Source organism: Puma concolor, chromosome D2 (assembly GCF_028749965.1).
Source record: "Puma concolor isolate L17-30 chromosome D2, mPumCon1.1.hap2, whole genome shotgun sequence".
NCBI classification, from domain to species: domain Eukaryota; kingdom Metazoa; phylum Chordata; class Mammalia; order Carnivora; family Felidae; genus Puma; species Puma concolor.
Window position 1 is genome coordinate 1,874,558 of NC_141677.1, and position 22,384 is coordinate 1,896,941.

At 42.9% G+C, this 22,384-nt stretch overlaps 1 long non-coding RNA gene across 1 annotated transcript in view; it reads left to right on the forward strand.

The window, feature by feature from the left end:
- The first annotated feature begins 1,250 nt into the window (after nt 1-1,250).
- The window catches only part of LOC147575735 (uncharacterized), a 148,155-nt gene continuing 127,021 nt past the window's right edge, over nt 1,251-22,384 (forward strand). Inside the window, exons 1-2 of the long non-coding RNA XR_015241958.1 lie at nt 1,251-1,323; nt 21,010-21,126. This is a non-coding gene — a long non-coding RNA (uncharacterized LOC147575735). The remainder of the gene's footprint in view (nt 1,324-21,009; nt 21,127-22,384) is intronic.

The window sequence follows — 22,384 nt, forward strand, 5'->3', positions numbered from 1 at the left end:
AAAAAAAAAAAAAGAAAATAATTCTATTCGCAAAGCTATAAAGCAAAAATATTTAAAAACAAATGTAGCAAAGGGGCGCCTGGGTGGCTCAGTCAGTTAAGCGTCCGACTTCGGCTCAGGTCATGATCTCGCGGTCTGTGGGTTCGAGCCCCGCGTCGGGCTCTGTGCTGACAGATCAGAACCTGGAGCCTGTTTCAGATTCTGTGTCTCCCTCTTTCTCTGATCCTCCCCTGTTCATGCTCTCTCTCTCTCTGTCTCAAAAATAAATAAATGTTAAAAAAAATGTAGCAAAATAAGTGTAAGATGTGTATGCTGGAAACTAAGGCACATCACTAAGAGAAATTAAGATCTACATCGATGGAAAGTCATTCCATGTTCATGGATTGGAAGCTTCGGTTTATTATGCTGGTATTTCTCCGCAAATAGATCTATACGGTTAATAGCATTGCTGTTATATGTTAGCTTTCATCATATTAGCATATATCTTTCCCTGATGAGCCTCAGATATAAATACTCGTTAATATTTGTTAGTTACATATACAATTATTTTAATATAGGATCTTTTAAAAATACATTAAGGGGCGCCTGGGTGGCGCAGTCGGTTAAGCGTCCGACTTCAGCCAGGTCACGATCTCGCGGTCCGTGAGTTCGAGCCCCGCGTTGGGCTCTGGGCTGATGGCTCAGAGCCTGGAGCCTATTTCCGATTCTGTGTCTCCCTCTCTCTCTGCCCCTCCCCCGTTCATGCTCTGTCTCTCTCTGTCCCCAAAATAAATAAACGTTAAAAAAAAAAATTTAGAAAAATACATTAAAAAGGGGTTCTCTGAAGACTTACATTGTACATAAGTATTTATTCTAAGATTTGAATAATGAGGATGCTAGCGCTGCATAAAATTTGGAAGGAGAAAAGCATTGTACGTTGACCAGCTTGTCTCTGTGCAACCGCTTATTTGATGCACAGGGATGTGGTATGATTTTAGAAAACTCAATAAAGCCATTGTAAGTAAATAAACAGAGGAAAAATCTCCTTGGCATTGCCTTGGCTTCCAAGTTCATTTGGAACCATTAAATGATGGTCATAAGCAAGATGCCATCTTCCTACCCATCATCTTTCTGCTGGGGACACAGAGGCCACTCCAGGGCACTGAGTGGGGAGGGGGAGTTGGAACACATCTCCAGTCTCTCTCTACTTCAGATGAAGAGAGCAGCCAGTTTAATTGATCAAATCTTGACATTTATTCAGCCATATATATATTTTTTTTAATGCATTTGTCAGATTCTCCTCTGATGTCTTACAGCATGAAAGGACTTTCCCACAGGATGGAAGTAAGTACCTCAGTCATAAATGTTTTATTTTTCTCGTGTCTGACCCTATGCTATAAATTGTGGAGTTTACAAAACAGCTGAGACATAATCCTGACTCTGAGGCTTAAAATCTCACTTGACAGGGGAGGCAGATATGGAACAATAAAAACAAAGACGTAATGGACACAGGTGGGGTCAGGTGAGCAGATGCCACAGGGTCCCTTACAGAAGCTGGCTAATGTCTGGGTATGGGGAGAACCAAGCAGATGATGGAGACACCCCAGGAGGCTCGTACAATGCTAAAACAGCCTCCTTCAGAAAACACTTCATAGACTTCTGCATTTAAAATACGGCCTATTACAAAGAGATATGTAAACACCACTTGCTTTCGCGCCTGACGTTATTTGGGGAAAGTATCTAGGACAGTGCTAAAATTTCTACTTCTCAGTCTGCATGCATCTACTTTCTCTAATTAAATAACAGGAAACTGTGTTTTCAATCATCAAATACTTAGCAATTAGGGTTGTTGTGGGTTTTTTTTCCAAGAAATGCAATGTAGTAAAATGTGGCCTTGAAGAACATTTACTCCACTGTGAGTTTTCTAAGAAAATAAAGTAGGAAAAATTTAATAGCCTATAATTTTCCCCAAGTGTAAAGCAGGTACAGTATAATAATACAATGTCTGTTGGAGTCACTAGAGTCGTGAGTAAGGAGGAAATCCTGCCGTTTGCAACTACATCCAAGACATGATTCTGAGTGAGATGAGCCAGTCACAGAGGGACAACTACTACCCAAATCCACTTGTGCGAGGAATCTAAAATAGCAGGCTTACAGAGACCGCGGCAGAACAGTGGTCACCAGGGACTGGGGGAGGGATCTGGGGGCCGCCAGTTGGGCAGGTGTGCAAGTCAGGCAGGCTGTCAGCATGAGAGGCTTGTGCACCTACAACTTCTGTTAAGGAGGTTGATCTCAAGTGTTGCCACCACAATAAAACCAGAGCGAATAGGCATGTCAGAGTGAGAGAACACATCTCCCATGATGTCTATCTAACAAAATGATTTCATCCAGAAGAAAGAAATCCTACACCCCTGTATGGAAAAGATAACCAGCAGATTAAAGTTTCGGTTAAAGATCCGTACTTTCCATTCACGAAAGAAGAGAGCCAGGTGGGTAATGAGAGTAAGAAAATGTGCTGAACCCAGGGGATCATCAGGAAAGCAAGGAGAGAAGCTTCGACAAGCTGCCGCTGCCTGCTAAGGAGGGCACCCAAGGAAGTCCCAGCATTTGCGATGGGAGTGCAACACTGCACAACTGTATTTTAAGGAAGTTTCGCAACTTCTTATGACGTTGGACTGCACACATGTCCAGTGGCACAGCGATTACACTTCCGGGCATACACCGAAAATAAATGAGGATGCATAATCACCCTGGAAAGATGAGGGTAGTAACATCTGTAGCTGTTTTCATATTCGACAAACCTGGACAAATCTGTCCAGAAGAGAAAGTATTTTAAAGTTATGATATTGACCTATAAGGTAATAAGATGCAGCAATAGAAAATGGGGTGCTCGTATGTACAACAGCATGGATAAATCCCGAAAACATGACGCTGAATAAAATAAACCAGATGCAAAAGACTAAATACTGCGTGACTCCAAACGAATGAAGTTCAGCACAAAGGTGAGAAGAAACCACGGAGAGGGTCGCTAGCGCAGTCGTGGCCCTCGGCGGGCTGGGACAGAGGCAGGGAACTCTCGGAGCGTGTTCCCGTGTGGGATGCATCAGGGTGCTCGCTTGCAATCCGTGCATTTTACTACATGTAAACTTAGTCGGAGTGATTGCTCCCAAAGTCTCTCGTTAAGGCTGTAAATTATTTCCTACTTCTGTTCATGTTTTTCAAAATATGAGTGATGTTATCTTACATTTGCATATTTTTCTAAACGATGACCTTGTGGTTTCAGATTCAGTTTTCCATCTAACATGTATCATACATTTATAATTGAGTAAGTGATTTATAATTGAGTAATAACATCACAGGTAAATCTTGATCACGGTCTGTAATTTAGGTGGTATCGCCTGCACTTTAAATTAAAGCTGTACAGCGATTTTACAAGGTTGCCTGAAGCCACAAAGGTGGTGTCCTAGGGACTCCAATCCGGGTCTGCGCCTTCTTCCACTTGATAACTTTAAAATAGCCTTTGAATTAAAAATAGAACTAACCTACCACGCAGCCATAGCACTGCTAGGAGTTTACCCAAGGGATCCAGGAGTGCTGATGCATAGGGGCACTTGCATCCCAATGTTTATAGCAGCACTTTCAACCATAGACAAATTATGGAAAGAGCCTAAACGTCCGTCAACTGACAAACGGATAAAGAAGGTGTGGTTTGTATATACAATGGAATACTACTTGGCAATGAGAAAGAATGAAATCCCGCCATTTGCAGCAATGTGGATGGAACCAGAAGGTATTAAGCTGAGTGAAATAAATCAGTCAGAGAAAGACAGATACCATGTGTTTTCCATCTTATGTGGATCCTGAGAAACTTAACAGAAGACCATGGGGGAGGGGAAGGGGGAAAAATAGTTACAAACAGAGAGGGAGGGAGGCAAACCATGAGACTCTTGGATAAAGAGAACAAACTGAGCGTTGATTGGGGCGGGGGAGAGGGGAAAGTGGGTGATGGGCATTGAGGAGGGCACCTGTTGGGATGAGCGCTGGCTGTTGTATGGAAGCCAATTTGACAATAAATTATATTTAAAAAAATAAAATAGTCTCTGAAATAGTCATTTAATGAATTAGTTCATACACTGTCTGCACACTGAGAAACTGATGTGCTCATGTGCACTGGAGGGTGAATGTAGTTCCGCCCTCTGATGCCCCTGTGGACGCGGTGGCCCAGCTCCCTGTTGGCAGAAGGGGATGCTGGCGTGTCCTGTCCTCACACCCCCAGTCCCTGGAGGCCTGACGGTCTCCCTGCTCTGATGCTGTCCCGACAGACCCACGTTATCTCCCTCCCCAGCCCCGAACTGCCTCCAGAGGTGGTCCTCCAGGACCTTCTGGTTTCCAGCCCGCAGCCTCCTGCCCTCTTCCATCCTTGTCAGCTGCCCCCTCTTACCGCACAGCCCGCTGACCCCTCTTGTCCCCACAGCCCGCTGACCAGCGTGCTGACTTCCTGGGATGGCTTGTGGTTCTGCCACGGTCATACCACGTGTTCCCACAGTTCCCTGTCTGCCCAGACGGTGGGCCGGCTCCCGTTCAGTGCCCGGCCACCTTGCTCCCTCACCCCGTGTGTCCCCATCTCAGCCCGGACCCTGTCAGCACTCCTCAGTACGAACACCCATGAGCTAACTGATGAGCCTCCTCCTGGTTTACTCCAGATGTCCCACATTAGCTCTAAGCCTGTGAGCTTCTAGCCAGTTTCCCGTGTGTCCCCCCGCCCCCATTTCTTGGGAGCATTGCTCTCCAACATCTGCACAGACCTCACTACTGGTCACGTCCACCCAGTGCAGCCCCACCACCTGCCTCATCTGAGCCTCCCCAACCTGCGCCCTGGCCTCCCCAACCCAGGACGCCATCAGGTCATGTCCTGTGCTCATCACCGTCTGTAACTCCCCCCCACCTGTGCCCTGGCCTCCTGTCCCAGGACACCATCAGACCCTGTCCTCTGCTTATCACCATCAGAACCTCTCCTCACCTGTCCCCTGGCCTGTGTCCCCCCCCCCCAGGACGCCATCGGGTCATGTCCTCAGCTCATCACCGTCTGTAACTCCCCCCCACCTGTGCCCTGGCCTCCTGTCCCCACCCCCAGGACACCATCAGACCCTGTCCTCTGCTCATCACCATCAGAACCTCTCCTCACCTGTCCCCTGGCCTGTGTCCCCCCCCAGGACGCTATTGGGTCATGTCCTCAGCTCATCACCGTCTGTAACTCCCCCCCACCTGTGCCCTGGCCTCCTGTCCCCACCCCCAGGACACCATCAGACCCTGTCCTCTGCTCATCACCATCAGAACCTCTCCTCACCTGTCCCCTGGCCTGTGTCCCCCCCCCAGGACGCTATCAGGTCATGTCCTCTGCTCATCACTGTCTAACTCCCCCCCCCACCACCTGTGCCCTGGCCTCCTGTCCCCACCCCCAGGACACCATCAGACCCTGTATGCTCATCACGGTGGGCAGCTACTCTCCGTGTCCCAGCCACTTTTCTACCCACACCTTCTCCCCCACACCTCCCTGGATTTCCTTGTAAACAGTGAATCCTGCCCCTGACATACTCCCTTGGCTTCTCCTGCTTCACCGTCTCCAGGGCACTTATCACTACTGAACAGACCACGTATTTTGGTATTTGGCCACACGTCACCTGCCGCAAGAATGTAAGCTGGCGGAGGGCCAGGGTTCTTGTCTCTTTGTTCTCCGCTGCGTCCGAGGGCCTGAAACAGAACGTGCTACCCGCGAGGCATTCAGTACGAAGGGACGACTGTGGCTTTGTGCCTCTTTAAGTTTACCTCATTGTTTTCTGCATTTTCCATCCGCAGTCTTTTGGGATATACTCCCTGGAAGCAGCAGCGTTTGGGAAAGTAAGTCCAACCTTTGGTTTTGGCTTACAATCTCAAGACTGGTTTTGTTCAGCTGCAAAATCAGCCATGTCCTTGCTTCTGTCAGTTCGGGTGCATGGAGATGGTTTCAGAGACCCGAAATCTTTCTAGAGAAAAGTCTTTTTAGTGTTCCAGGAATAAACTTCTGCATTCTCACTTAGCATTTCTTTTTAGCTTTTTTTTCTCCTCTCCTCTCCTCTTTTGTCTTTGTTTTTATTTTTATTTTCCTCTCTCTTTCTTTTTGTCGCTATTTAGAAAAGACTGTATAAAAACAGGGTCAGAGCTGATCCGTCTTAGTGTCAGTATGGTATATACTTGTTGTATACAGCTGGTACATATCCTCCCTCGTACAGACTTACAAGGTACATAACTGTTTCTCTGTTGCTGGACAAGTAGTTTGTTTTTTTCTTTTCAATTTTTTTTAAGAGCAAGTGATCCTTCAGTTACTGGTAGTACATATGTTTAAGTATATATAGATTTTCTCCCATTTGTTGTAGGTTAAGAGCATCTTTAGTTTTTTAAGTTTATTTATTTTGAGAGGGAGAGAGAGAGAGAAACCCAAGCAGACTCCTCACTGTCAGCACAGAGCCCAACGTGGGGCTCAAACTCATGAACCAGGAGATCATGCCCTGAACTGAAGTGGGAGGCTTGACTGACTGGTTGGTGCCTTAGAGCCTCTTTATTTTTATTCCCACCAACAACATCATAAAGTCCCTGGAAAAAAGTCTGTATGGCACATTTTCATAAGATTAATTACCTTCTCATGACGGTCAAACCTATTTTGAAATATGAATTCCTCATTAGTTTATATTCTATGAGAAGATTTTTGCCCTTGACTTTTCTGAAATCATCACACACATATATTTTACATCAAACCAAAAGCCAACTGATGACCTCCTTGTTGTAGTCTTAATACTGTGCTAAATATGAGATACAAAGTTTTTATCTCTAGGAAAGTTTTTCATGGTATACCAAATAATATAACACCTAATATCCAAAGGTTGTTGTCTCTTTTAGGACAGCATTTTAGGAAGTGAGCCCAGCACCCAAGTTAAACCATTATCTAAAAATGAATTTTAAAAGGTCAGGATAGAAAACTCTGGGTCGGTCCCTCCTTCAGAACAGCCATTAAGCGAGGTGTCTGAGTGACTCAGTATGTTGAGCATCTGATTCTTGATTTTGGCTCAGGTCGCAATCCCAGGGTCATGAGACAGAGCCATGAGTTGGGCTCCACACTGAGTATGGAGCCTACTTGAGATATTCTCTCTCTCTCTCTCTCTCTCTCTCTCTCTCTCTCTCTCTCCCTCTCCCTCTCAGCTCCTCTCCCACTCTCCTGCTCTCTCTCTAAAAATAAAGTATATATATACGTATATTATATATACGTATATTAATAAAACAGCCATTAAGCTGGGGAAAAATTGTGAGTTAAGTATGTTGGCCCTCTTGGTCCTGATAGACGCCTGTAACAGTCAGAGGACTGCTTGATGCACAGGGCTGCTTATCTTTGATAAGAAGGTGGCTGTGAGCCCAAGCCTGACACCAACACCCAATTCTTAGTCACAGCAGCCAAAAAGGGGAAACACCCAAGTATCCTTCAAAAGGTGAATAAACAAAATATAGAAAGGGTGTGGATTTCTGATACTTGCGACAACATGGATAAATAGGAAAGCATCATGCTAAGGGAAATGAGTCAAAGACAAAAGGATAAACGGTACGTGATTCAGCTTATATGGAATATCCCAAAGAGTCAAACCCATCGAAGGAAAATGTAGATTGCAATTTACCAGGGGCTGAGGATGGGGAGAGGGGAATAGACAGTTCTTTCTTAATGCGTACAGTGTGTCTGTTTGGGGTTTTGAAGATCTTATGGAAATAGTTGTGATGGTTATACAACATAATGAATGTATTCCGTGTTACTGAATCATACAATTAAAAATGATTAAGTGGTAAATTTTATGTATATTTTACCACAATAAAGAAAGTAAATTAAAGTATTTTGTCTGAAACAAATGCACCTAGCTTGAAGAATTAGAACACTGTGAGCTTTCATTAAGAGGACCTTCAGCTTGGTGTGACTTAAATGGTTAAGAAAGAAGTGGGTTATTACACCTGGAAAGAGGAGCTGGAAATCTCAGAATTGATTGGGCCAGAAATTCAAGGACTCCATCAGTGACCTCGGGTTTGGTCCGCCTCTCTGCGGTGTTTGACTCAGCATTGCTTTCAGCCTAAAGTCGGTTTCCCTCGTGGAGTAACTGGTTGATAGCATTACGTGGGTACTTAGGTAACACCCTTGTTCAGTGAGTGGAAGAGGAGACTCACACCCTTCCCCAGAAGCAGGAAAGGTCACTCTAGACTTTTCTTCCATGAACTACCAGTGGTGCAGAAGAAGGTACTGTTGTCAATGGCTCCCTGTGTGCCAGCGGAATCAGTTTGAGGAAATGCTTTCTCTATCATGCTCTCCGTCCTTCAAAACCGATACAATGTGGCTGCACAGGTGAATATTTTTTTAATTTTTTTTTTTAACGTTTATTTATTTTTTTGGGACAGAGAGAGACAGAGCATGAACGGGGGAGGGGCAGAGAGAGAGGGAGACACAGAATCAGAAACAGGCTCCAGGTTCTGAGCCATCAGCCCAGAGCCCGACGCGGGGCTCGAACTCACAGACTGCGAGATCGTGACCTGGCTGAAGTCGGACGCTTAACCGACTGCGCCACCCAGGCGCCCCACAGGTGAATATTTTTGATCAAAGTTTAAAATTGCAAGCAGTGGCCATTACAGACATGATATCATAAAGTTCATGGATAGGAGATCAAGAGAATAAAAGTCATTATCTTTAAAGACTGGATAAAATTGAGCAGGAAGGAGCTCACTCTGTAGAAGTTTCACTGTCGTTTGACTGATTACCGATTCAATTCTCAAGACTGAGATCTTTTACAAGATGGAACTCCCAGCCTTGACAACCCTACGTCCCTGGGATTTGTACGGCTGGCTCTGAGCTCTGTGACACTGCACAGGGAAGAAGATTCATCAATTTCAGACTCTCCTGCAACGCAATACAGGATGAAAATTAACCCGGCAAACATAATTAACATTCATGGATTATTAATTGTTTCTGTAAGGAGAGTGTGCTCATTCCAAAAGACTTAATTAAAACACAAATTTCCTTAATTTGATCGTGTAAATGGAGTGGGTGGTAATATTTAAACGACTTTGCATGAGATTCTTGGAACGTGAAACGGTTTCCCAGAACTTCATTTTACACCAGTCTCCCCGCTTTGTTCAAACTTGTACTAGTCAGCTCTGGCTGCTGTAACAAAGTAATATAGACCGGGTGGCTGCAGCAAGAAATGTCTACTGCTCACGGTTCTGGAGCCTGGAAAGTTGACGAGGAGGTTTCCTGTAGGTTCAGACCCTGGTGACAGCCATCTTGTGTCTTCATAGGACAGAGAGTGTACTCACCTGTTCTGTACCTCTTTTTATGCGGACAGTCACATTTTTTAGTCTCTTGTTATTAGGATAGTCACATCATGGGATTCCACCTTCATGACCTCATGGGACCTGATACCTCCCATAGACCCACCTCCAAATAGAATCACATTTTGGGTTAGCATTTTAGCATATGAATTTTCTGGAGCTGCAAATATTCAGTCAGGCCTAGAGTCAAGGGACTGGTACTCACAGGTGGCATATCCAAACAAGACTTGTACAGAGTAAAACCTACAAATCAACATAATAATATGCATTTTAAATGTTTAATTTTGAGAGAGACAGAGAGTGAGCACACGCCGGGGAGGGGCAGAGAGAGAGGGAGAGAGAGAATCCCAAGCAGGCTCTATACTGTCAGCACAGAGCCCAATGTGGGGCTCGAACTCACGAACTGTGAGATCATGGCCTGAGCCAAAAGCAAGAGTCCAACAATTAACCAACTGAGCCACCTAGGTGCTCCACAATTTTTTTTTAATGTTCATTTTAGAGAGAGAGAGAGAGAGGGAGAGACAGAGTATGAGTGGGTGAGGGGCAGAGACAGAGGGAGACACAGAATCTGAAGCAGGTTGTCCGCACAGAGCCCAATGCAGGGCTTGAACCCACGAAACATGAGACTATGACCCTCATGAGCCAAAGTTGGACACTTAACCGACTGAGCCACTAAGGTGCCCTACAATTTTTATTTATTTATTTATTTATTTATTTATTTATTTATTTTTAAATTTTTTTTTCAACGTTTATTTATTTTTGGGACAGAGAGAGACAGAGCATGAACGGGGGAGGGGCAGAGAGAGGGGGAGACACAGAATCGGAAACAGGCCCCAGGCTGCGAGCCATCAGCCCAGAGCCCGACGCGGGGCTCGAACTCGTGGACCGCGAGATCGCGACCTGGCTGAAGTCGGACGCTTAACCGACTGCGCCACCCAGGCGCCCCTACAATTTTTATTTTTAATGTACTCTTTTCTTTTGCAACTTATATTTTGCTGAACAATAATTTTATCCAAGGAGACAACCAAAAAAAATCCCTCCTTCTGAATTTTTAACCCACTTAAATTATAATTAAGGACTACTGCTCAAGATGTTGGTGTGTACAATATGGCCAATGGCAGTTGCACTTGACTAACTGTAGGGTAGACGTGTAACTGAACCACCGTGAGTTGTCTCCTCAGTGAGTCAGTAACTACACTGGGGGGATTGTCAATCAAAGGAAACTTTATTTACAACAAACAAGGAGATCACAAGGAATGACTTCCAAAGCCGAGACTCCTCCAGCAAGGGTGGGTGGGTTCCTTTCATTTAGTCTTAGGATGAATGTTTAGATAGGGGAGCCTCGTCATCATCTGTAGAGAAGGCATGAGGTCACACAGGCGCCTTAAGGAAACCTGCCTATAAGTACATTGTATGTTGCATAATGAGGCTTGTGCCCCTCCTTGGGTGGATATTTTAGTGTTATAATGAGGAGAGATAATTGTGGGTCACTCCATGGTCCATCTATGCAGTCATGGATCAGAGTTGAGCTCAAACTGGTCTGGGTGGTCTGGGGGCCAGAGCTATTGCCTGAGGGGGAGTTGCGGTTCCCATCACATTATGCTGTGCTTGTGGGGTCTGTTGTCTGAGTTAAGAGATGATCTGGAAAGATGAGCTTAAGGAAAATGTGGGGCAAAGTTCAGTGAGTAAATGCAGGTGGTCAGTAAAGGTTCAGTCTTAGGGTCTAGCTGATGACAAAAGCTGAAAAAATTTATAAAAGCAGCTTAAGACAAATGATACTCATTTCCTGTTAAATGGTCCTTTCAGAATTGGTACTTCTAGGTCCTTGTGCTAGTATTGGATTTAGGTTTTGACAAAGCATTATGTTTGACCTTTTGATTTCCTTTCCCATCCCTGAGAATCAAATTCTACCATAAAAGGACTTTTGCAGCAAGTATTTTTGGTGGGGAGGTATGGAGGGCAAATCAGTAGGATTTCCTACCGCTAAGGCAATTTCACATGATCTGTAACTCATGTTTAATAGAGGATTTAAAAGATCTAAAAGGGTCCTAATTTGATCTGTAAAGCAAAGGTATGTTTTTGAGTCACTAAACAGCAAGCACTAAACAGGAAAATGTTCAGATAGGTTGAAAAGTCACGTGGAATTAGTATTCTGTTAGTAAGGCCAAGGGAACCTATTAAATCTCTCTGCTAATGTTAGTTTGATTCTTGTAGAGAAAGTGAGTTCCACAGCCGGATACAACTCAGCCCCTAGACTTTGTCACTCTTTCATAATGCCTCCCACTGACCACAAGGAGACACAAAGTAATATCAGTCAGTAAGCCTACACCTGAGTCTTGTAGGGGCCAAGGGCAGGGCGCCCCAAGATGGGCCACTTCAGCATAAACATTATTTTGTGTTAAAATCAATCAAAATCCGGAAGATTCAGAGGAAGTCTCTTTACCTCCCTGTCAGCTGCCACTTATACCAGGAAGAGAGATTCTTCTTTATGTAAGAAGCTTGCCTATGTGGTAGGTACCTTTGCTGGGCACCTTCTCCTCCCACCTTCCTGCTAGTGGTCTATCTCCCCTCCCAGACCTTATCCCTCTCGTTAGCTCATATAAGCATCATGTTGCCTCACTGTCTTTGGAATTTCCGTGTCTGTGTGGATTCCCCATGCCTACGCTATTAAATTTTATTTTCTCTTGTTACTTTGTCTCACCTCAATTTGATTCTTACTCCAGCCAGAAGGACCTTGAAAGGGATAGAAAATTCTTCCTCCCCAACAGCGTGCAGACAGTGTTTAGCAGAAAACTATGTTTAGCAAAACATTTGGAGACATTCTTTTGAATCTGTTGGAGATTGCCTTGATGGCCAGGACAAATACTATATAACTTCAGCTTTTTTATTAATTTTGCTATTCTTATGTGTTTTCTCCCAGGGAATTCTAAGTAATACATTGACATACAGGTAATACTTAATACTTATTAAGAACATGTGTTCTGAGAACTAAAAGATCTGTGTTCACATTCCTGTTGACTGTTGTAACATATAGACAACGATTTCATTATCTCTTATTTTAGAACCTTCTGCCAATACTTTAGTTTCTTCATAATTTTCTAAATCAATTAATCTGTCTAAAAGAACCTTACCCCAAAGAGATAATACCTGTCGAATAAGTAATAATTATCAACAGAAGAAAAGTTAAAACACTTTTGCAACTTTATGAAGGAAAATGAAATAAAGAAATGATACATTATGATGTCATTTGTGCTACATTAAGATAATATGAACTGGCACTATTTCCCATGAAAACATCTCATGCCAGGTACTTTACTTAAGCTTTGATTTAAAATGTTATCTTGCAGTTGTAACTATCAATCTTAGTAAAACTATAACAATTAATAAGTCTATACTCCTGTGATATTGTGATTTATAATAAGAAATATGTATTTGATCTTCCTCCCCTTTTCTGGCACAGAGCTCCTAAAATTCTTGGAATTTACTAAGAGAAGAAAATGATGAAGGTGTCTTTTGTTGTGTTAATTAAGTGGCTTTTGGAAAGCCCCTAGGTACCCTAAAGATGGGGGCTACATCCAGCCACTCTCAGTCCTACCCCCTCCAGGGAGGGGCGAGGGGGTGGAGGCAGAATCAGTCACCGGTGGCCAATGATGTAATCAAGCAAACCTGTGTAATGAAGCCTCTGTGGAAACCCAGAAGGATGGGGTTTGGAGAGCTCCAGGGTGAGGGAACACTTCAAAGTTCTGTGTCCCTTCCCTACGCCTCATCCTGTGGATCACCTCCATCTGGCTATATTCCTAAGTTATATCCTTTTATAATAAACCAGTGATCTAGGAAGTAAAATGTTTCTCTGAGTTCTCTGGGCCACTCTAGCAAATTAATTAAGGCTGGGAGAGGGTCCTGGGGAGCCTCTGGTTTATGGCCAGCTGGCTAGAAGCACAGGACCTGGGGTGAGTGTGGAGGGCAGTCTTGTGTTTGAGGTAAGTTGTAGGACAACCAGCTGGTGTCAGAGTATTGTCAGTTGTGGGGGGTGAGCCCCTCATGCATGTTGAAATTGGTGATTAAACCCTAAAATAATCCCGCATATATATGTGAGCAAGAAGAATTATGTTTTTGTTTCACTTCCTCGTCTACCCTGATTACTCAGAAGGTAGATTCATTATTGAAACCTGGGTTATAAATACTCTCCGTTCTTAGCTTTTGCCATCAGCAGAGAAGTGATTCATAATATGAAGTCTGAACACCAAAATGTCCTGCGTTGTTCCAACTTAATTAAAGTTGATTTCCTGCTTTAAGACAGACCCACATTTTGGATTTTATACTCCCCCTGATTAAAAAGGGAACCTAGATATTTGTTCTTCCGAGAAAAAACATTTTTGTTTTCTTAATTTCGTGGCCCTTGCTCACTGCCTGACCTTGGGCAAAATCCTTAACCTCTCTGTGTCTTATTTTCAATAACTATGAACTGAGGATGATAATTATAGTATATTCCTCATGGGGCTGTTATGTGAATTAAATAAAATAATCCTCAAAAGAAAATGCTTCGCACAGTTTGTGGAATATAATAGGCTGTAAATATTAGTAACTATTAATTTTTTCATTCAACACGTTACATGATGTACTTTTTTAATGAACTTCAGAATTTCTACTGTCCTTAGAACCATGTATAGACATTTATCTCCAGAGAGCTGCATCTTTTTTTATCTTAAAGCCTGTGGGTTACATAAGGGACCAGCTCCACTGCTCATTAGGGTCAATTTGAGGATCTTCTCATAAACATATTTGTATTATTCAAGATACACTAGGTTATTTAGCAATCACGAACGACCCTAAATTTTCGGTTGTGGAACACAGAGAAACGTTTATTGTTGCTGCCACAGAGTCTGTTCTGTGGGTCAGAAAACCCTCTGATGTGACTACATATTGAGCCCATTGTTCTAGGTCGCTTTTGCTCTGTGACACCATTAATTACCAGGTGTTCCCTGGTCATTCTGGCAAGATAAGAGAGAAGATGGAGAATCACGAGCCATCTTGGAAATTCTCCCAACTGTGACGAAAGCGCTTCTGTGTATTTGTGTCACTGGGGCCACTGCCAGCCTCTGGGTTTCATGTTCCCCCTTCCCTGGTGGACCTGGGCTGTCTGGCTCATGGCAGCAGAGAACCGGCTCTTTGGTAAATGATGGTGTCTACGCAGTGCTGAAAATTTCGTGTTTCTTTATATTCTGTCTCCACACATTCTTCTTTCTTAACCATCGGCTTAATTAGTAGCATCTTTCTCTGTGTATGATTTATAAGTCATCCTAAATCTTTTCAGGATGAGGTGGTATAAAGTGAAAATGTCTTGAGAAGACTTTTATCTTTTCACCGCTGCACTTGTACAGTGCCTCTCAAATAATACATTTGTTAAATCTATTAATGGATAAATATTAAATGAACCACATATCCATGTATGTAACTATAATTCTGACATAATCAGGGAGTAAGATTTGAACTGGATTTACTATTTATCATATATTTTGCTGTTTTCTTCATATTATTGTTTCCTTGTGACCAACATCGTATTTTATACGAATGGCAATGTTTAAAGGGTTTTGTTCATTGTCAGGGATTTATTTTAAGTCAATCCTTTGACCTAAACAAGGATTAGGCCACCTTAATATACTGAGTAAATTAACCTTTAAATTAGAAAAAGGAAGAAATACATCATAGTGTTAAGAAATGACGAATAATGATTGAATTCCTGATATATAAAATGTTCTAGCTTTTTATTAATTGTATTACTTTGAGCAAGAGAAAACTGAAGCATAAATAGAAATCATTAATAGCGAATCATAAAGGTTTGGTTTGTGAGCCTATCTGACCGATTGATTGATAAATTGATTGAACAAATCAGTAAAACAAAAATTAAAATATTTTTGCTATGTCAGTTGGGGGCACTCTGAACTCTGATGAAATTTTATTTCTATGTTTGGGCGACACCCAGGAGAGTAGGCATCATCTATGAGGACTAAACATTTTTGGTGTCTAAAGAGATTAAAGCAGACAATGGTTAGATTTTGTTGTAAATACAAATGTTTGAACAGTTATAAAAAAGATTTAATTGTAAATACATAGAGAATGCAAGTGTATCTTAGGATATAACATTTGCTTATTTAGTTACCCCTTTACCATCCTGCGGATGAAATGCTTGTCAAGGAGGAGATCTAAGCTGATTGCAAGGAAATATTAAACGCAACCGTGCTAGCCATGTCAAGCCCCATAGCACAACATCTGTATCATAAATCACACTCTGTCAGGCAGCTACAGGAGGGGCAGGGAGTTAAGACAAAGTGATGGATTTGATCTTTTCTGCCTTTGATTTATTAATAACTGGTTGGACTATGGGAAAGCTTGAAAGACTCACATCAAGGGTGGCAACTCATTTGCAAAAAGCTTTGTTTTCTTTTTTATATTAATGTCAATAATATTTGACACTCCAGTCTGAAATAGGCTTGAACTACTTTTTGATTTCCCATGCCAGCTATTAATAATCCTCCTTTTATCTAGGGAAAAAATCACTTTTGATCTTTCTGCTAATTGACGTTGTCAATGTTACTTTATTTCTGCTAATTCCTAAGATTGCCTTTTATTTCTAACAAAGCATTCACAGATTGCTGTGATAGATTTTTCTTCATTCAAATCTTATAAACCCCAGTTGAATTATTGAAAGGATCTTGTAAGTCATTCTGTTAGGTTTTTAAAAACAACAGTAGCATTAGCATGCATACGAAGTTGATTTTCACATGTTTTTTTTTTTTTAACGGCGTTTTAACTATATTTAACAGGATTTTGAGAGAGTCTTAGACAGTTCTTAGAACATCTGTTGTTTTACTTAGATTTATTAGTTCATTACACGAACCTGTACTGAGAGTGTCCTATGCGCCAGGCTGTGTGTTAGACTCGGGTGGACAGTGGTGGGACCCAGTGGCAACATGTCAGGTTCTGCCTGTTCTCCTGGACGTTGTAGTCTGGCTGTGAGCTGGGAAGGAAAGGCAATGGAGCAGGTGGTTCTGCATAAACTGTCCCTGGGGACACTTCTTCAGGAGGTGGAACTTGGGCTTCCGTCGGAACACCAGGAGGACGTAGGGGTGCCATAGCGGATGAGGTGCCTTCCTGGCTGGGAGACAGGCTGGAAAGGGCACAGTGAGCGGGCTCTGGAAACTGCAGGTGTTTGAGAGTGGCCGCATGCAGAGCGCCAGGAGACGCTTCGTCATCTCCTGGAACTCTCAGTCTCTCCCAAGAAAAGGTGCAAACAAAACACTACAGGACATCGAAGAGGTTTAGGAGAGACGGTGATGGTGTGAGATTTACGTTCTGAAAAGCTTGTGGTTTCTGCAGTGTTTGATCTCACCGGAGGGAAGGATGTGGGGAAACTTCTTGGAGGTTTCACTGCAGTGATTCGGCTGAGGCAGCAGCAGTTCGTACCCTATTCACACCGATCCTGTCCCCAAATGAAAGGCTAATAGTTGATTCAAATGGACTTACTGTGGTCATTTTAATCTTGACAGTAACACTAAAAATTTCCCCCGGTTACTTCTTGTGCCCATGGCAAGTGACCCTCACACCGTCCACGCCCTGGCCCTCTGTGCTTTTCAGACCAGGAACACGCTCTGCGGCCTCCATGGCTGGCGGTGTTCCTTCTGCTGGCACATTCTGTGATTCTTGTGAATTCCAGGCCCCATGTGCATTTTGCAGTCCACACTCTATACAGAGCAACCGTGTGTCTCTACTCTCATTTAAGCAGAGGATTACAAGTAAGGGAGAGTCCTTTTTCCCAACAAATATACAGCTTCATTTCTTACTTTCTTGTGGCCAAAAATCATACTGAAATTTGTAAAATTATTTCTGACTATGTAAAACCCTTTTTCCCCCCAATATTACTTTTTATGGCATAGCATTATTGTTAAGGAAGTAGCCAGTTAGTACCAATCAGTTCATGCATGGATCCACTACAGTGGAGTTTATAATCTGAGCTCATTTTCCTCCAGTAATAATTTGTATAATAAAATATGCAGTGAGAAAAATGGATTTTCCAAATATATTTCTCCACAATATATCCAGTGGATGAAATACAATAAAAGTGTGTATTTGAACAGGAAATGCATCATTTTCCCCGCTTGCCAAACAGGTTCTGATGATGGCATCTCAGTCAAGTTCATACTCAAAGACCTCCTTAGACACACATCCCCAGTCCTATGCCCTTCTTTCGGCCTTCTGTTTTCATTTTGGATCTCTGTGGTGTTCATTCTCTTGAGTTTCTCTGCTTATTTTGAAACCAGCCATTGTTCTTCACCCTGTGTTTTTCATAATAGCAACTCCCTTTCCTGTGGGAAATTACCTTTTCCTAATATTTGTAGTTCTGGCCGGACCACAAGCTATGGCATTTCTCTGCAACACGAGGGTGGTTGTGTGATCCCAGGCAGGTCAGTGATCCGACCAGACGTGTGAGGAGGGAGGTTGGCACTCCCGCCCTCACAACGTGAGAAAGCTCTGTGAACTCTCACCAACTCCTCTTGGATCCATAAGAGAACAGAAGTCACCGAGCAAACTGCTGTCCCCAGAGTATGAGAGATGGGGGCGTGTGAAGAGCCAGAGTCCACTGGAGCCCATACCCTGCATCAGCGCCAGGGCAGAGCTCCTGAGCTGGAATCGGTGAGTCGCGGGGGGCACGAGGTAGACAAGCTTCAGATTCAGCTTACAGCAAGACACATCACGGTGATCCAGTTAAAAGAAAGTTTATATAAATATATTAATTTCATAAAGATCCAGTTTCGCAGCACAGAAAATTATCAGGTACGAGAAGGATTATATAATAATAAAGGGTTTAATTCTTCAAGAAGACTTAACAACCCTTAATGTATATCCGTCTAACAACAGATCATCCCAATTCATGAGGTTAAAAGTGATAGAAGCACATGAATCCACTACTATAGCCGAAGACCCCACACTCCTCAATCAGAAATGGACAGACCCAGCAGGCAGGAACTCAGAAAGGACACAGCTGGACCGAACAGAAACCAGTCCCGTTCTCTCTTCCTGGAAATTGATTCTGGAGCATAGACATTGGGACTAGAGCGGGAAAACGTACATCAGCGTCTGGGGATGGGATCCAGGCATTCATACTCGTAAAGATGCCCAGATGATCCCGTTACGAACCTGAGATGCGCCAAGTGATTTTCTTTGAGTTCACCCTGCGTAAGAGACCCAGGGCCATGCTAATTTTTGGCCTCACTTTTCCAACACTTCCTTCAGTTTGCGAGTTTCCTTTCAATAAATATCCTTTATTCTTTTTAAGTCACATTATTTTATGTTGATTATAATTTTTAAAGTCTTGATAAATGTTGCTGTCTTAAAGTATTTGAAGGACCCGGACATTGTTGAGATAGAACATTTTGTACCATGTACTTTTGTCAAACACAGACCACTGGCTACTGTCATTCCATTTCACCTGTGAACACATTGGATGGATCTGTTTGGGAATCCTTGGAAAACTTTATGAGGAAACTGTCTAGGCCCTGACTCTGACAGGTGCAATCTAATGTCTTTGAGACAAGGACAAGAGTGGAGGAGGCATCAGGGTCACATGGCCAGCATCTCACAATAAGTGACACTGCCCTCAGGCTCCGGCCACAGATCTGTGGAGAGCGCCTCAGGAAGTGACAAAATTGGATTGGATAAGAGAGAGGGGTGGGTCCATGGGAAAGAGAGAGAGAGAGTGAAAAAGGATTCAAAGACAGAGTAAAACAGAAAAAATAGAATTGTGACAACATGAATAATAAATTTCATTGGATGTATGTTTTTTTCAGTTTTAAAGCCAGAATCTTCCTTGGTGTAACATAAGATGTCCTGAATATGATGAAAGAAGCTGAGTTCATATGGTCGTGCACAACACAGCAAAGAGGGTGTAGATAACTCTTCATGCTGAAATGAAGACAGGGGCAAAGTTGTGCATGTTCATGGCTCTTGAATGTAGGGGTCAGTTCATGCAGGTTGGGATACTCCAAAATTTCCTGATAGGATGACGTGTCAGTAGCAGAAGTTATTTCAAAAGAAATCAAGCAGTCATTTTCTCTGATGCATTGTAAGTGTTCAGATCTTCTCATTAACTTTTACTATAACAATTGGAATATGCAAAATTACAGCTTCTCTGGTTGACTTTGAAAATCACTTCTTTCCGGATGCTCCGGAAAGGCAGACATTTCTCCACTGAGTACATAATGGGATTTGATAAAGTTACCAATATCTGAGGGATGTTACTAAAACCTGAGCTTAAATTTTCTCAATATTACCTATAATGTGAAAACGTCTTGGATGCATAACATCATGGGTGAATCTTGAATGCAGGAATATTCCTCTGTTTCCCCATGCTCTCCCCTGCAACTATTCTCTGGTACTTGTTTAAATGCACCTGATAGTGTTAATGTTTACTCACCTTTTACCTTCAGTAAACCACCACTTTGCTGGAAATTGCAGGGTAGAATAGGGTTCCTGCATTCCATCCTTCAATACTGTCATTTCTTTTTGGTAGTCCTGGTAGGCAGGGACCATCCGGAGTTACTATTTCTAATTCTCACTAGGTGCTTTGCACACCATCAACTGTGTGTTACTGGAGAGTCTTCACTGAAGGTTATTTGCAGGTTGTGTATCCATTGAAGAGCACACTTACTTGGAAAGCTAATGACGGCACCTCTGTAAAAGGGTTTGTGCAACTGCTTGATGAGGAAAGGGGCGCCATCCAGCAAGCAGATTTTCCCCATGCACAGTTCCCCGGGACTGGTGATCTCTATTCGTACACGTTGCAGGGCTTGAATTTGGCTGCTTGGGGTCACGCCTTAGACTCTTTGAGAAGTTTATCTGGTAGCCTTAGAAAAAGATGAAAGAAAAGCACCTTTTAAAAATCCGTTTTGTTTTCTAATACCTTTCTAGTCATGTACTCATTCCAGATCCAACGTAACAGCTCTTGATCTTAAGACAAGCTCATGTAGCACTGGTAACAGCTACGCGATTTGTTTCACAAAGTGCTGCCCAATTCCACGCGAGACATTACAAGGTCCTCCTTTTCCTGTGAAGAAGTAGACATTCACTCTTTCTTGCCCAGTGGCATCTGTGTAGGGAGCCGCCGCTTGATGCAAAATCCTTGGGAAGGGCACAGCTGACTCCGGACAGGCCTGGCCCTGCGTGGCTCCCTACCAGGAGGGGAATGAGTGAGCCACCCTGTTCATTTGCAAGTGCGCCTCTCTCATGCAGAGGAAAGCCACAAATAATTCTGATAAATTAGAAAGAGAAATGAAAGGTGATCTGGTGCATATAACAAAGGAAGCTAACTTGATTTGGAGGGGGTAGAATCATGAAAGATACCCCTAGGGAAGCAATGTTTATAAGCAGAAATATACATAGGTTAAAAAAGAACAGTGATGAAATATTTAAAGGTACAGAAGACAAAGGGATATGGCTGGAGACAGAGATAAATAGGCTAAGAAGAGGCTAGAGAGGAAGCCAAGTTTTGTGGATTTCTATTAAATTTGGAATTAGGATCAGTAGAACGTAATGGAGAAGCTTCAAAAGCAAAGGGTCATGACACAGCCATAATTATGTTTGCAGATCATGACACTGACATTAGTGTGAAGTATGGATTGCTGGGGGCAAAGGTGAAATGGAGCGGCCAGCTGGGAGATCATTTCAGCAGTGTGAGCAGTGAGCGTGGCCTGTGGAGCGGAGGTAAGTGACGAAATGTTGCAAACAGAAGTAAAGGAGGCCAAAGCACCTCCATTTTGATGGCTTTGCTTCATTTGTCAAATGTTTATTTGGTACCTGCTGGATACTCAGTGGTCAAAGGGAACAGGGTTGTGTAGAAACTAAGTCCTGGTCTGCGTGGAGCATACACTTTAATGAAAGGAAGACAGTAACCAAATGAATACACACACATAGATGTAGAATGTAATGACAGATGACCGGGGGAAAGAGTGTTCCAGGCAGAGAGCAAGGCAAACCCAAAGGTCCGCTATGGAAAGATGCTCCGTGTGTCCAAGGAGCAGCTGGGGTGTGTGTGTGTGTGTGTGTGTGTGTGTGGTTACTGCTCGATGGATGACTTGAAAGATGGTAAGAGGTTAGGATGAAGAGGCAGCCATGGGCAGGTTATGTGGGACCCTTCAGCCATGGCGAGAAGTCTGAGTGTGACCCCAAGTGATAAGGAAATCCACTGTAGAGATTTGAGAAGGAACGTGACGGTATCCCTCACAGAATCACTCAGAGATATTACTGTAATGTCTGAGCTTTTTGTTGAATAGCTGAGAAAACAGTATTGCCATTTAGTCAGGCACAACTGTAGAAGAAGAACAAAGTTTTGTTTGTGGAGTGTGGAAGCTGGGGACTGGATGGCGTGATTGGAGACAGCTTACAAGTTAATTTTCTATAGTTTGAGAAGTGCCTGGATAGTATATAAAAAGAGGGAAGGACATGTGTTCATATATTTTGCTCATATTCATTGGCCTACTCACTTTTGCTGAGTAATATATTGTGATGAGGATTAAAAATCTAGGAAAATGTTGCAAAATTATCCAAGGAATTAAATTTTGTACGTGCTATATTTAAGGCAATTTCCTATGATGACCTTCACAGAAAAGAAAAGACATTGAGACCAATAAGCATGGCACTCTGTGGCTCCAAGATCATTCAGTCAGGAGAATAGAGTATGTTAGAAATGTCCCTAGGAAGTACGAAGAATGATTCATCTTGCTAAGCAAGGCAGCGGTGCCTTAAGTTCCATTTTGTTTCTGACTAGTGTGCTTTTCTTGCATGTTCTCAAGGAATGTCTTACTGCAATTTCTTTTAAATGTCATTGTCAAGATATTCTCAAATATTCATTCCATTCTGAGTTTTGTTATTTATGAGGTAATTACTAAACTTGGTGTGTGGTTAAATTATCTGTTCATTCTATTAAGAAGCGTAATATTAACTACTTATCATGATTGATAGA